The following is a 15,646-nucleotide window of genomic DNA, read 5'->3' as shown; positions in this document are numbered from 1 at the left end:
GCTAGCGCTAACAATGCTAATGGTGCTATCGGAGCAGCCAACATGCGCAGAGCCCATCATAAGCCAGCGCCCTCTCATCATCATGGAGAGTGACGTGAGGAGAGTATTTAAAAGGGTGAATACCAGGAAGGCGGCGGTAGAGTCCTCAAAGCCTGCGCAGACCAGCTAGCCCTGGTATTCATTGACATCTTCAACCTCTCCCTGATGCTCGGTATCGTCCCATCCAGCTTCAAGTGATCCACCATCGTCCACGTCCCAAAGAAAGCTCGACCCTCTGGCCTCAATGACTACCACCCCATTGCCCTCACATCAGTCGTGATGAAGTGTTTTGAAAAGGTAGTCAGAGACTTCATCACCTCTTCACTGCCAGCCTCCATGGACCCACTGCAGTTTGCATACCGCCACAACCGCTCCACTGATGATGCAATTGCACATCTGCTCCACACCACACTGACCCACCTGGACAAAGGGAGGGGTAATTATGTTAAAATGCTGTTTGTCAACTACAGTTCAGCATTTAATACCCTCATCCCCTCCAGACTCACTACTAAGTTGGAGGATCCAGGATTGCATCCATATGACAAGAGGGCCTACCTGGAGGAGATTAAACACCTGGAGAGCTGGTGCCAGGAAAATAATCTCCTCCTTAACATCAGCCAGACAAAGGAGCTGATTGTGGACTGCAGCAAGAAGCAGGAGCGGCACTACCAACCTGTGAGGATCAATGGAACCACGGTGGAGAGAGTAGACAGTTTCAGGTACCTTGGAGTTCACATCTCGCAGGACCTGTCCTGGTCCCGCCACACCGACTGCCTGGCAAAGAAGGCTCGTCAGCGTCTTTACCACCTCAGATGCTTAAGAGAAAGAGATCATTCCAAATTACCTCTATAAGGCTTCATATAATAAGCTCTGTTAGCTTCAGAGATGTACTATATCTGTAGCCTTTAACAGCAGGCTACGCTTCACACCACGTCTCTTCTGCCCTCAGGCGGTTGGCAGAGATTGCTAACCTGCAGGAGTACCTGGAGAAAGAGGACATCAAGAAGGAGTTATCAACAATTCTTATCAATGCACATGTTCTGGAAAAAACTTATGTGAGGGAAAGGCTATCATGTTATTTAAATAGTCAGAATTTTAGCACAGAGTTACTGTGTGTGGTTCCCACAAGTGGATATATTTCAAAACACTATAAAACTCTTTATGACAGTCCTGTGAACTTGAATAAAGCCTTTTCCAACCCTTCAATGATGCACCGGTGTGATGTTGAATTGTCTTTGAAAACTGAAACATTCTCACAAAACAAATTCAGTGCATTGCAAGCATGTTTTGCATCGATTCTAGTGTTAAATCAAAGATGAGAAATAATACCCGTTTCTTGAAATATTGCAAAATTTGTCTTTGAATTTGGATAAGCAATGCTATTTACTCATATTTACATAGTGCGCTATGTTGTCAAATTTTTATACCAGCATCTGATTAGCTTTCGATTTCAACAGGAAAAAAAAGGAAAAAAGAAAATGGTATATATTTTGCAAAATGAGTGAGACCTTTCTCTGGGACAGCTCCTTTTTAAACAGCATGCTGATCTCTTGCCAATAAATTCATTGAATGAACTCTAAATTGATAAAAGGAAAATTGTAACAAATCAATAATACCAACTGACCAGAATGTGGACAAGAGCCAAAAGTCGAAACACTAACAAAACTAGCTGCAGGAAATGGGCTCGTTGGTCTAGGTGTCTGATTTTTGCTTAGGGTGTGAGTGGTCCCAGGTTCAATTGGTTGATGAGCCTTTCATCTTTACTTCTGATACATAGTTGCACTGCACCATGCGTCATTGTCTCCTTATGAAATGAGCAAAATAAATGACTTCTGCTTCTTACGAATGTCCAGTAAAAATGGCACTAGATTGCCCTACTAAGAGGCTTGTTATTCTAGGCTTGCGATAGTAGCTTTGGGTGCAAGAGTTCCTATGTTCAACTGGCCCAAAAGCCCACCTTGACCTTGAAACACTGGTTGCTGTGAGAGCATTTAGGTTTGTGTTTAATTTTGGTAAGTGAAGTTCAGCTTCAGACAAAGCAATGGTGCCCACGTCCTTTCCTGGTGATCCAGTTTCCCACAGAGAATACATTTTGTACTGTTTACTCTAAAATAAATGAAAGAGTGCATTAACTCTAACACTTGTGTTACCTTGGGTTTAGAAATAAACTCTCTGGGTCCAAAATTGGCTTGTTATGTTTTTAGGAATTTACAATGGCAACCCTCACCTTAAAGCAATGTCTATGTCTAGAGATAAATGGGTCGTCCTAGGAACAACATTAAAGCTAGCGCTTTAAAAGTCGGTGACTTCCCTCTGTCCAAGGCCTAGATTAAAGCCATTAAATTTCATGTGGCTAAATGAAATCATTGATGCACAAGCCTCACGGTCATGTTTTTTTTTTTAAGTGCATTTTGCCCTGTCATTTCCAATGTGTATTTCACAGGCTAAACACGTTGAGGCCGAATGATGCAGCGCCAAGAAAATCTCCGTGCACCATCTGGTCAAGGCTTAGATTAGAGCCAGCAAGCTTGGTGTCGATAGGTCAAAGCACTAGTGTGCAGGCCTTAGGAGTGTTCTTTTCAAAGGCTATGTAAAGATGATATCGAAGGACTGGCTATAATATAACAGTCAAGTTATATTTGGCTTGCAACTAGACTCTGTAGGATGGAAGAACTACAGGGCCAGAAATGGGTTGTCTTTCGGTACCTATTACAGATACACCTCTTCGTAACAATTGGGTGAAGTAAGAAAGCCAGCTATGGTCGAAACACAGCATAGCCAAAGGCATAAAAAAAGCCTGAAATTATCATGCCTTTGATAGCCAAATAAGACAGCTCAACACATAGAAGGTCACAATGAGAAGATGGCTTGGATTCCCTCACAGACAGCAAAGTGAGTTTTGAGTGCAGACTCACAGATCATGAACAGTAGAGCACACTCACATAGTCAGCAGGACTCAAAACTGCACAGGGAAACCCCAATGGATTTCTAGTCCATTGTCCTCTCGGCCATGGCTACGACATAAATCATCAACAATTCTTATCAGTGCACATGTTCTGGAAAAACCTTTGTGAGGGTAAGGCTATCATGTTATTTGAATAGTCAAAATTTTAGCACAGAGTTACTGTGTGTGGTTCCCACAAGTGGATATATTTCAAAACACTATAAAACTCTTTATGACAGTCCTGTGAACTTGCATAAAGCCTATTCCTTACCCTTCAATGATCCACTGGCGTGATGTTGAATAGTCTTTGAAAACTGAAACATTCTCATAAAACAAATTCAGTGCATTGCAAGCATGTTTAGCATTGATTCTAGTCTTAAATCAAAGATGAGGAATAATACCCGTTCCTTGAAATATTGCAAAATTTCTCTTTGAATTTGGAAAAGAAATGCATTTTAGTCATTTTACATATTTTTGAACCCTGAGTGATACCTTAAACCGTGGACAGCTCCTTTTTAAACAGCAGGCTGATCTCTTGCCAATAAAGTCATCAAATGAACTCTAAGTTGATAAAAAAAAATAATTAAAAATTGTAACAAATCAGTAATGCCAATTAACCCCTATATGCGCCAACGCCCCCTAGCTGGCCAGCCCAAAAGGGCATACTCAAATAAATAAATATTGAATATTCTTAACGTTGTGAGATGGGGTTAGTGATGAAAGGCACGTGACATAGCATGAAGTATAGAATGTGGGCGAGTAATTACATTGCATTATTAAAAGGGTGAGCGATATTAGATAATGCATAGGCTTGTTAACTTCTAACAATACAGCGCATTTGGTAATGGGACATCCAATCACGGTACTAACCACACAAAGTGTAATAGCATACGTGAACTCACAAGCCTTCACCTTGACAGCACTAAGGCAACAGAGGATCAGCAAAATTTTGGAAGCACCACACATCACGTACACGCATGACGGAATCAACATGGCAGACATGATGGGAGGAGAAGAGCCTCATCAGTGCGAACAGGAAGTCAAAAAGCAGGAGAAGGTGAGACCAGACCTAGAAGGAGAACCAATTCCAGGAGCAGGGAACATGTTCACTGATGGATGTGGATTTAGACGACCAGATGGGGATATAAAAGCAGGGTGTGCAGTGGTGGCAGAAACACAGGGAGAAGTAGATGAATTTTGGACGGTGAAAGCAGAAAGGCTGAAAGGTTAGCAATCAGCACAGCGAGCTGAGGTAATGGCAGTAGTGGAGGCCTTGAAGTTAGCAAAGGGCAAGGAAGTGAATATTTATACTGACTCTGCTTACACGATAGGGGCAGCACATGTGGAGCTAAGACAATGGATGAAAGCAGGGTTTAGGACAGTGGGAAACAAACCAATTAAACATGAGGCAGAAATGAGGGAGCTGGGAAAGGCCTTGCAGGGACCAAAAAGAGTAGCTATCATAAAGTGCAGGGGACATGTAGAGTATGTCAACAGTACAATCCCAAACCTACAATTAAGGTGGCACCCGGTAAGTATCCGTTGTCAATAACACCAGGGGAAGAGATAGTAATTGACTACACAGACATGGTGGACTCAGCATAGGAAGACAGTGCTTCAGTGGTAAATTTCCTGGTGAACCAGTACATTCCTCACCATGGGTTTCCGAGAAAAGTGAGATCAGATAATGGCACTCATTTTACAGTGCGCAATTTGCAGGAGTTAGAGAAAATGCTGGGTCTGAAACATTCATTTGGGGCAGTGTATCATCCTCAGTCTCAAGTTAAGGTGGGAAGGATTAATCTAAATGTGAAAAACAAAGTGGCCAAAATCTGTGCACAGACAAAATTAAATTGGGTTGACGCCTTACCTTTGGCATTAATGCAAATTAGATGTTCAGTAAATGCAACAACTGGTTTTACCCCTTTTGAATTGCAGACAGGTTGAGGATTTCCAGGACCGCAGGGACCCTTAACAATAAATGAGAAAAGAAAAACATCTCACACACACATCATATTTTAATGAATTGCAAGGTATAGTTTCAGCTTTCTCCACGCAGGAGGGGGACCGGACGGGGAGCAGACAAACACAGACGATACCCGTTACGGACTGGGGGCTGCTGAGAGTCATCAAGAGAAAATGGAGTGAGCCGAGGTGGACAGGTCCATTCCAGGTGACAGAAAGAACCAGCCATGCCGTACGCCTGAAGGGTAAAGGGGAAACGTGGTTTCATCTGAGCCAGTGCGCCGCCGCAGAGTCACCGCAGAGGAGTCTGCAAGAGACAGCGAGGGACCTTGCTGAAACATCACCTAACTCACCTGACCCGGAAGGGGCAGAATAATCCCCGGGAGCAAAAGGGTCAAGGTAGTCCACCCTTAGACCCCGAAGTAAGAAGAACAGAACACCAGTGATGACTTCTGGACAATTGTGTTGTTTGATTATTTGTTGGTGTATTGTGTTGTGTGTTTCCATTTACAGTTTGGTCACGCTTGGGTTAAATAATAGCATGGCAGTAGGAAAGGATTAAAACATTAACAACAAGACGGTGAAGAAGAATGGGGGTAGAGATTGGTGGATGTGTAGCATGTGCAGCCGCAAGACCCAGACTTATAACCACCCCGGCACCCCTATTCCCACAAAAAGACCCCAAGGGTTATGCGTGCATGATTGGCCTGACTAAGGAAAGAAACCTTAAGAATTGTGACACTTTGAGCGTTATTTTCCCCCCCATCAGTAACAGAACCAGGACAGGACTATTTTCACCCGAAAAGGGGGAGGGGAACTACACGTGCTTCGTTAGAAGTTCAAGCACACCTCAAGTACGCTTGGGGCACATCCCGGCGGAATGGTGTAACCGCACGGTCACTGGGAACGAGTCTGTGGGTTCATGGGCAAGAGCAGGATTGTATGATTATTGTGGAAGGATGACTTTGGTTGTTAACATGCCAGAGAACTCGGAGGGGACATGCGCCATGGTCAGGTTAGCAGCTCCTTTATTACTGATAGGCAAAAAACTACACAGGGACCCGGTAACTGATGCAGCAAGACAGTAGCGAGAGGCATACCATTTTGATTTAACAAGGAATACCCCCACATACATAGATGCAATAGGAATACCTCGCGGAGTTCCGGACAGATATAAGTTAGCAGACCAGATAGCAGGGGGATTTGAGAATATTCCGATACTTTCTGCATTATTCCCCATTACTCCAAATAAAAATGTGGATCGGATTAACTATGTACATTATAATGTCCTCAGGCTAGCCAACCTGACTAGGGATGCAGTGGAAGGACTTAGAGATCAGCTGGGACCAACCTCACTGATGGCGGTGCAAAATCGTATGGCATTAGACATGTTGTTGGCGGAAAAGGGGGGTGTCTGCGCTATGCTTGAGGATGTGTGTTGTACATTCATTCCTAATAATACCGCTCCGGATGGGTCGGTTAGTAGAGCATTGGATGGTTTGAAGACCCTATCAGAGGAAATGCATGAGAATTCAGGCATAAACAACCAGTTGGAATCCTGGATGGTGAGCCGGTTCGGTCAGTGGAAAGACTTAATTGTGTCATTGATGGTTTCATTAGCCACATTCACGGGAATTGCTGTGACATGCGGGTGCTGCTGTATTCCATGTATTAGGGCGTTAATGGTTAGACTAATCTCAGCTATGATAGAAAGGAAAGATGTGCATGAGGGTACGACGATGATGCCACTGATACAGGGGGAAAGGGACGTAGAGACAGGAGATGCCAGAATAAAGGAGTGTGATTGGTGATCTCTTTGTAGAGATCAGAAGGGGGAATTGTGGAGTTTCAAAAATTAAATGAATGCTAAGCTTACACTAGTAGAGAATAATGTGCAGAATGGAATAGGACTAATGCTTGAATAAATAAAATAATTACTGTATGTCCAGACATAACAGGAAATGCCCTAGACGTGCATATGTGTGATTATGCAAGAAGACGTGTGTACGAGACGGTCAAACAGAGGTGACGGCTGAGATGGAAAAACACAAAAGCAGAAGTGGCACAAGGCGAGAGAAATATAAGTCTGTCTGTTGCAAAGTTATGCTTTAGATCTCACTCGCACTGTGTTGTGAAGTGACATCTCCAGAGCTCTGCATTAATAAAAGGCCACAGGGTAACGCACTGTTTCCTGTCTCTTCTTTCCTGCATCAACGGACACGACACTAACTAATGATATAACAGAATCTGGCCCTTAGATATTTTATTAGCTTTTTATCAGGGCACGCTTAGTAAAACGTCACATCTCTACATCAACTTTTTTAAAAAAATTAACAGGCAATCAAATTATTTTGGCTATACTAAAACCTGTCCTGGAGCAATGCCTAGCTAGCTGGATAGCTAACACTAACATGCAAGACTGGGTTTGTTTTGCAGAAGTAGCAGACGCTAAATAGCTGCCTTGTAAAAGAGGTTTGCATTGGGGACTGTTTGTATTTGATGTATGCACTTTAGGTATTATTGCATAACGCTATTTGTGATGTATTTTTGTTTTTCAATCAGTCACATTCCGAGCCAAACTTCTCTTAGGTATCTTGTATCAGTGGAGAACTACTTTTGAAGGCATTGTTACTAGCTAACTGTTAGCTAGCAAGGTAACAAGGTAACTCTTTTTAAACAACAAAAAGAAAAAACACTTTACTGTGATTAACAACTATGAATTTACTAAGTTGTGATTGTTTCATAGAAGGTCTGATTAGCTAGCCTAGCTAAAGCTATGTTTGATACGTTTTGATACGTCTAACGACACTGGCATTTTTGGACAAGAGTAGCTTTATAGTTGCTTAGCTAATGTCACAGAATTAAAAGTAGAATCAGAAGGAAATGTTGAATATTGTGTCATTGCACCAGCCATGAGGCATTAAAGTGTCTGGACAAGAACATAGCTAGCTAGCTAACTGGCTTAGATCACTACTGCAGCTCTCACACCTCGGTTTATTACATCATAATAGGTAATGTGGAATTTTTAAAGACCATTGTTGCGTCCGATAACCCGTTCAGAAAAGGTGTTCTTCAGCTGAATGAACAGATACTGAAACGAACACTAAAGAGATCATCCAACATTCAAGATATTTCAGTAGACACACTAGTGGAAGAGCTGCTGAGGTTCCTGAGCCATGAATGTCCGGCCTCCAGCATCTACTCTGGACAGGTATGTCACCGCCTTGCACCAGGACGCAGAGATCCATGAGCATGACTGAGATGTAATTATAACTATATACACCTCATTAGTCTGATGCTAATGAGCACACATGCACACCTGCCGTCCAGTTCTTTAACATCCATATCCGTCACCTTGATTTATCTTAGTAAGTTGCTGCTGAAGCTCTGTCTCTCTTTCTCTCTTTCCCCATGCCTCCTTCCCTTCCTGTAGGAGTGTGGATACACCACTGGCGTTGTTGCCTGATGCACCTCCTTTGGAAGAGGACACGGTCCACTGTCAGAACTGGCAGGAGACAGTGGAGCCGCACACACTCGCCTCTCTCGGCTCCCGGGAGATCGAACGGCAGGCTGTCATATATGGTAAAACAGCAAATGTGGTGCACAGCAACTGACTATAAAAGACAACTCCCAGTACACAGTTAACATGTAAAATGAAAAAAATTATTTACTGATCTAACTTAAACTAAATAGCTACTAAATCTTTTGAACATACAGTATTCTATTTATTATGCACATATGATAATTCTATCCTGACTCATGAAAATGTGGAATTCTGAATTGTGTAACGTTTGTAAGAAATTGTAGTGACTTTGCTATATCCTCTTCCTCAGAGCTGTTCACAACGGAAGCATCTCACTTGCGGACTCTCAGGGTTCTCGATCAGGTGTTCTTCCAGAAGATGAGGAACCTTTTGACCGTCGAAGAACTTTCCTGTATCTTCCCCAACCTGCCCCAGGTCTACAGTCTTCATGGTCAGTCTCTCTGTGTGCGAGCGTGTGTGTGTGCGTGCAAATCTGCTCCATTTGTCTTAGTGTGTTTTCAAACCTACATTTCTGAAGCCTACTTGGTGTCTAAATCATAATCAAGATTAAAGAAGTGTAAAACCCACCCAAACTGAGAATTTAATGACAGAACAATATCAGCTATCGGCACCATGCCATTACTGTGAGCAGGTATGGACTGGAGGCTGTACATGTTGTTTCTGCGGTGGCCTTCATGACACAAGTAGAGTTCTGTTGCCCACTGACACAACTTTCTAACAAACCACATATACACTGGCTCGCTTAAACAGATTCTGTTTTGTGGTGTTGCATTTGTGTTTCAGCGAATCTGTGTGAGTCCATGAAGAGGCTGAGGGACTCTTCTATAGTTCAAGGCATCGGAGACATCATGGTGTCTAGAGTGAGAGCTGGCTAGTGTTACTCCCTTTCTAGTTCACATCATCTTTTGGTGCTGTCTAAAATGAAGGGGTTGTTCTGTGTAGTGTGGGATATACTTGTTGCTTTACTTGATATGTCAGTAGCTCATGTGTTTGTGTGTGTGCATGATAGTTTGAAGACGCTGCAGGAGAGGAGTTCCAGGAGCAGGTGTCTCACCTGTGCAGTCAGCAGAGTCAGGCACTGGAGCTCATTAAAAATAAATGCAAAGACCTGCGTTTCGCGCACCTTATACAGGTAACACTTTTTAGAGGTATAAAGCCTTTGGACAAACCTACAAACACTAGAGCTTCTGCCATATTTGTTAGTGGGCTGGGTTGTGAATTGGTTGACCCATACTTTGAATTGGAGACTATCCAGTCTTTTATATTTGACTTTTATTGCAGCACATAACTTCTAGTGATGCTGTTTTAGGTATAAATTGGTGTTGCAGTCAACAGAATCCACATTTGGACTTAGATGTCCTTGGCTCATTCGTGTGTGTGTGTGTGTGTGTGTGTTAGGAATGTGAAGCCAGCCCTCACTGCCGCCGACTGCAATTAAAGGACCTTCTAGTGTCTGAGATGCAGAGACTCACCAAATACCCCTTGCTGCTGGATAACATCATCAGACACACAGAAGGCATGTATAGAAACACTCACACACAATGTATTGAACCATGAAAACACTTCAGTATACACACACATACCAGTTTACCAAGGAGGCAAGCACACACACCCTTTCTCCTGGATTAACACTAGTATGTGCCCCCACAACAGCTGGTTCTCCAGACCTGCAGACATTGGTGAGGGCACAGGCGTGCTGCCGTGGGATACTACGAGCTGTCAATGAGGTCGTCAGGGAGACGGAGCACCGGCGACTGCTCAGCCGTTATCAGCGCAGGCTAGACTTGTCCCCTCTGGAGAGGCAGGCCAGTCCTGTCGCTGCTCAGTTCAAGGTACGGCCTTACTATGTATCCACCATCTGCCTTCCAAACAGCTTCTCTGGTCTTGGAGCACCTGATCCAGAGTATGAATTATTAACTATATTCTTTTTCTATGTAGAATCTGGACCTGACCACTAAGAAAATGATCCACGAAGGACCGTTGACTTGGAAAGTTAGTAAAGATAAAGCTATAGGTAAGAGATCATCACAGCTGAACAAATCACATTTTTGTTTTTCCTCTTGCAAATGATTACTTGACAGGTCCATTCTCACTCTGTGTGTGTGTGTGTGTGTGTGTGTGTGTGTGTGTGTGTGTGTGTGTGTGTGTGTGTTTCAGACATTCATGCTCTGCTTCTCTCAGACCTGTTGGTGCTACTCCAAAGGGGTTCAGGTGACCGTTTGATCTTGCGATGTCCTGCGCGCTCACTGGGTGGGGTTTGGGGTAGGAACACGGACCTCAAAACCCCCTTTTGCCCCGTTGTTCGCTTGGATTCATCTCTTGTCAGATCTGTGGCTACAGGTATATTTGTAGTTATTCTTACAGCTATGAATAGCCAGAATAGATGAATGGGTCTGGAATAACTATGTCTTTATTTTATTTTTAAAAAATTAAGAAGCCAGTTACAAATTGCATTTGGGTTAGTTTGAATACATTGTTTGACAGCCTGCTCTTCTCTATCAGATAACAAGGCCTTGTATGTGATCAGTACATCAGAGAGACAGATATACGAGCTGGTGGCTGGGACTTCCTCTGAGAAAAACACGTGAGTTTGTTTTTTTGTCTCTCTCTGACCCACCATCTTCTCATCAAGGTCAACCAGTCAGCACTGCTGTGTCTGTTTTGTGATAACATTTATGGTGTCAGGCCATTTATGTTCAGATGATTTTAACAACATTGTGCTGTTGTAGAAATTGGGACCTGATGGCTTTAGCGATGTTTCCACAGATGGAAGAATCTGTTAGAAAAGACCATCTCCTCGGCCTCTGGAGGCATTGAAGCCACCGAGCAAGGATCAACAGCTCCGTAAGTACTCAGGATTTTTAAAGTTTTCTAATGCTGCTGTAATGCTGTTAAGAGAAGGCAGAATTTCAAAGATGCACTTACAATGATTGGACTCCTGACATCTCCTCTAGGTCTGCGGTTCTACGGTTGCATGGTAATCAAGTCGGTCGTCTAGGTAAGCCCATGTTTGTTTTTGTTTGTATACAATGTCATAGGATTTGCTCTCTGTGGTACTTATGGCTGATGCCTTTGGTCCCTAGATGGCTCCCTATCAGAAGAGTCTGGTTCGATAGAGAGAGATTCACAGAGTGATGATGAAAATGTTCTCACACCTACTATCCCAACTGACCAATCAGAAGCCTACATGCATACTGGTGGGCAGGGTTATGTGGGAGGACAAGCTAAAGTGGCTGATGCTGCTTTTCAAGATGGTAAGAATTTGTTACACTCCGTTACACAGTCATTGTTGCACTATGATAGTTAAACAGTATATTTCTGGTGGTGGTGGTGTTTTTATAAATAGAATTTTAGCAGGCTCAGATATTTACCAACTTTTTTGCACCCTTTGTGTTCTGCCAGTCAGGACACTAAGACTGTTGATCCTTGGATCCTTGGATCCTTTAGAGGCTGCCAGTCAGAAGCAGAAAGTGACATCATTGTCCTCACAGCAAGAAGGGCAGGAGATGCCTTGCCAGTCACCAAAAGGCCGTTCACACCTGGAGATGCTGAGGCATGAAACGAGGCCCTGCCAATCACGAGCAAGCATACGGCAGCGCATGATAAAAAATGTGGATGGAATCTTTCAAAGAATGGAGGGACTGATGAAAAACCTGCATCAGCTTAGGGTAAAGTGGATATATTACTCACTCTCTCTCAAACACACACACACACACACACACACACACACACACACACACTATCATTGCAGCTAGCTAGCACTTTCATGTTATGTTTTAAAAGAATGGCTTTGTGCACTTGTGAGATCCTGGTTAACTCCTTGTTTTCATTTTCATAGGAGATTGAAGCAGACCAGTGTAGACTGCTCACAATGGTGAGAAAAAAGTCACCTGTCAGTCAGTTCAGATGACACCATCCATGGGTCTTCCTCCATTATCAGGACACCATCTATTTATCTTGGGTTGAGCGATGGTAAGTGTGTCAAAGAAGCAATTTATAAATACTGGGGCTAAACCTGTTTAATGCTGTAGCACAATTCTTTTTGATTGTACCAAACAAAAAGAACTAATCTGGAATCACTGGGATAATTTGGGGTTGAGTTTAAATGGAGCACACAGTTGAATATTAAAACATTACCGCAGATCTTGGGTCTTGCTATTGCCAGACTGAAAACTGGCCTTCAAACCTGTAGCAATTCCTAATTTCAACTTTAAGAATTTTATGTATGTATTTGAATAATGTTTAGTATTGATTTTGGAGTTGATGTAATTATGTTGCTTATGGTGTACTACCCCTGCAGACTGTGACAATTGTATGGTCATCTTTCCAACCTGTTTAGGTAACGAAGAAGGGCCAACAGAACCAGCTCAGCCCGAGATCCATTCTACAGGATTCTGATTTATTACACGAGACATTGTAAAGAGTTTTACTTACACATTTGAAACATGAACACACACAATAAGGGTGTGGCATTCCTGCCATTTCATACATCCGGTGTAGCTCTTTACTAGAATCCCAGCATGCCTTTCTCCTGGGAGAAACCTGCAAATATTGTATTGTCTGCAACTGAGAAGAGAGAGACAGGACAGACGAACCTTCAGCACATGCACCGAGTTGGAATAAAAAGCATTCAAATGAAAGTCCAGATATGTGAGGTGTTTTTTTTTATCAGGTAAAGCTAAAGTTGGAACAAGGGAACTGAGGTGACAGTTTAAAAAAAAAATTAGTCAGTGAAGATGAAGAAGTGGAACTAAAATGAGACTGAAAATGTATGGCTGAGGAAATGAATCTGCCCACTAAAGGGACCCCCCCCCCCAAGCACTTTGCCCAATACATGTATGTTAATACTCACTCACGCCATCAGTGACAAACTGGCAATCCAACAGGTGCCATTTTGCTCGAGAACCCATAATGTGCCCATGTCAACTTGAGGCAAGATGGTGGTCTTCATCTCTCTTCGCCTTATGGAATGTGTGGATGGGTGACTTAAACAAATTCAGGTTCTTTTGCACTGGGACCCCTGCAAGACACATGGGCTCCAAGAGGGTATTTTGCATTAATATCATCATATGTCTATGTTGTATCCTTTATTTTATAAATTAACACTATGCGAGAGCAAAGAATAAAGAGTGTGGAAGGAGTTTATTTTATTTCTTTAAGCGTTCTACAGAATAGAAAATAAAGGTTTGGCCTCTCTTTGCGCACAATGGATAAGGCAGGGCTTACTGGGATTGCCATTGTGTTGTGGCAAGACATCATCTTCACTGCTCATTACTGTATACTTATTTGTGCAGCCCTGTTCTGGACTGACTCCTGTCAACATTGCAGGGGACATAAAGGAACATATTTGTTGTCTGATATCATGTCATTACCGATGAAGAGGCACATTCTGTGTAGTGTAAATACTGTGAAGCTCGTCCCTCACCTCTTGAAATGGCTCAGTGATGCCAGGGTTGGTTTTTGACACATATGAAAGGATTTATACTTTGATCTGTTAAGATGTTGGTAGAAGTGGCTCCTTTACACTGACTCCAGTTTGGCCTTTGTTGTATAATGGCTAATGTTATGGTTCAAAAAAGAATGAAATCGTCTAAGATCAGTGTTAAGGACTAAGGATTATGGTACTAATGTTTTAATTTAGGATTAGTTAAGAAATCAGTATTTGGTGGAATATCTCAGATTTTGATTGCAGCTTGTTCATGCATCTTGAGGTGTTCTCCACCAGTCTTTCACACTGCTTGTTAAATAAGCTTTGATTACCTAATCAGAATCTCATTAAATACAAAGAGCTGTACATGTGGTGGAATTCAACAGACTGTGGAATTGAAATCATTGCCAAACGCAGAGATACTAATTTGGACTGATCTCTTAATTTTCTTCGAGAGTTATGTTTTTATATATGAGTTTTTATTTTAAACTTTATCATAAAATGTATGGGGTTATGGTCCCATTCTATTCTGTTCAAATGTAGGCCTACTGTTTTTACAATTCCTGTGAGAAGCGTGTGTGTGTGTGTGTGTGTGTGTGTGTGTGTGTGTGTGTGTGTGTGTGTGTGAGAGAGAATCCAAGAGCCCCTATTTGAGATTGATGAGTGGCATGTGTTGGGAGTCTGCCCTCGACAAATAGTATCCTTGACTGTATTATCAGTTTTGTAAACAAACCCTGACAAGTGGGTGAGTGAGTAGTGCATGCACATAGACACAGCAGAAAGAGGAGGTCTGTGTTTTTGGCTTCCTAATCAAGTTTGCGTTCCCTTCATATACAGCCAATCAGAGAGAAGGGGACAGACATTTAGAAATAGAAAGTGAGGAAAGTTGTGGTTCTTCATTAAAGGAATTGGATTAAGAGTCACTATTCTTAAGAATGTGTTTAGTACCTACTCAGGCACACACAACAGCTTCTTCAATGACAGTTGCTGCTGTTATTTTAGAGCTGACCACACACACAAAGACCCAGGTAAACATACAAACAGCTCACTGACATATTTTTGCTCTCCCCAGAAATAGGGTTGTGTGGTTAAAGGTCATGTAACCATAGAAACCTAGCCCCCACACTGTTCACTGCTCCTGTACCCCCTTATTCATTCCCTTGGTAAGAGCCAAGCTTGGTAACCCTAGAGATGATGGGAGATGGCTGGGGAATGTGTGTGTGTGTGTGTGTATGTGTGTGTGTGTGTGTGTGTGTGTGTGTGTGTGTGTGTGTGTGTGTGTGTGTGTGTGTGTGTGTGTGTGATGAGACCTTGTGGTGAGTGTGAGAATTGTGAAAGCACTGATTCACAAAGTTGTTGAATGATGGGCCTGTTTTTGTAAATTGCTTCCTTAGGTTGAAACACATTTAATACCTTGAAGGTGAAGTAGTGTGTAATGCTATTTTCTGGTTTGTTCATTATTCTTGCACAGTTCAATTAATAGATGAAGACTACAACCTTTGTTTGAATTTTCAGTGTGTATTCAAGATGTTCATTTTCAAAATGTGACTTAATTTTATACTATCACTGTTCCGGGACATTAATGGATTCATTGAAATATATAAAAAGAGATCTTTATAGATCTCTACATATTATGGTGTTGCTCTGATTTTATATGCACTTGTTAATTCTGAATGAGAACAGATTGTAATGAAATTGTGGGCACTTGTAGCTCACCTTTAAGAGC

This window comes from Electrophorus electricus, unplaced genomic scaffold (assembly GCF_041902795.1).
Source record: "Electrophorus electricus isolate QZ-2024a unplaced genomic scaffold, ASM4190279v1 Scaffold32, whole genome shotgun sequence".
Taxonomy (NCBI): Eukaryota; Metazoa; Chordata; class Actinopteri; order Gymnotiformes; family Gymnotidae; genus Electrophorus; species Electrophorus electricus.
This window is presented reverse-complemented; position numbering follows the sequence as displayed.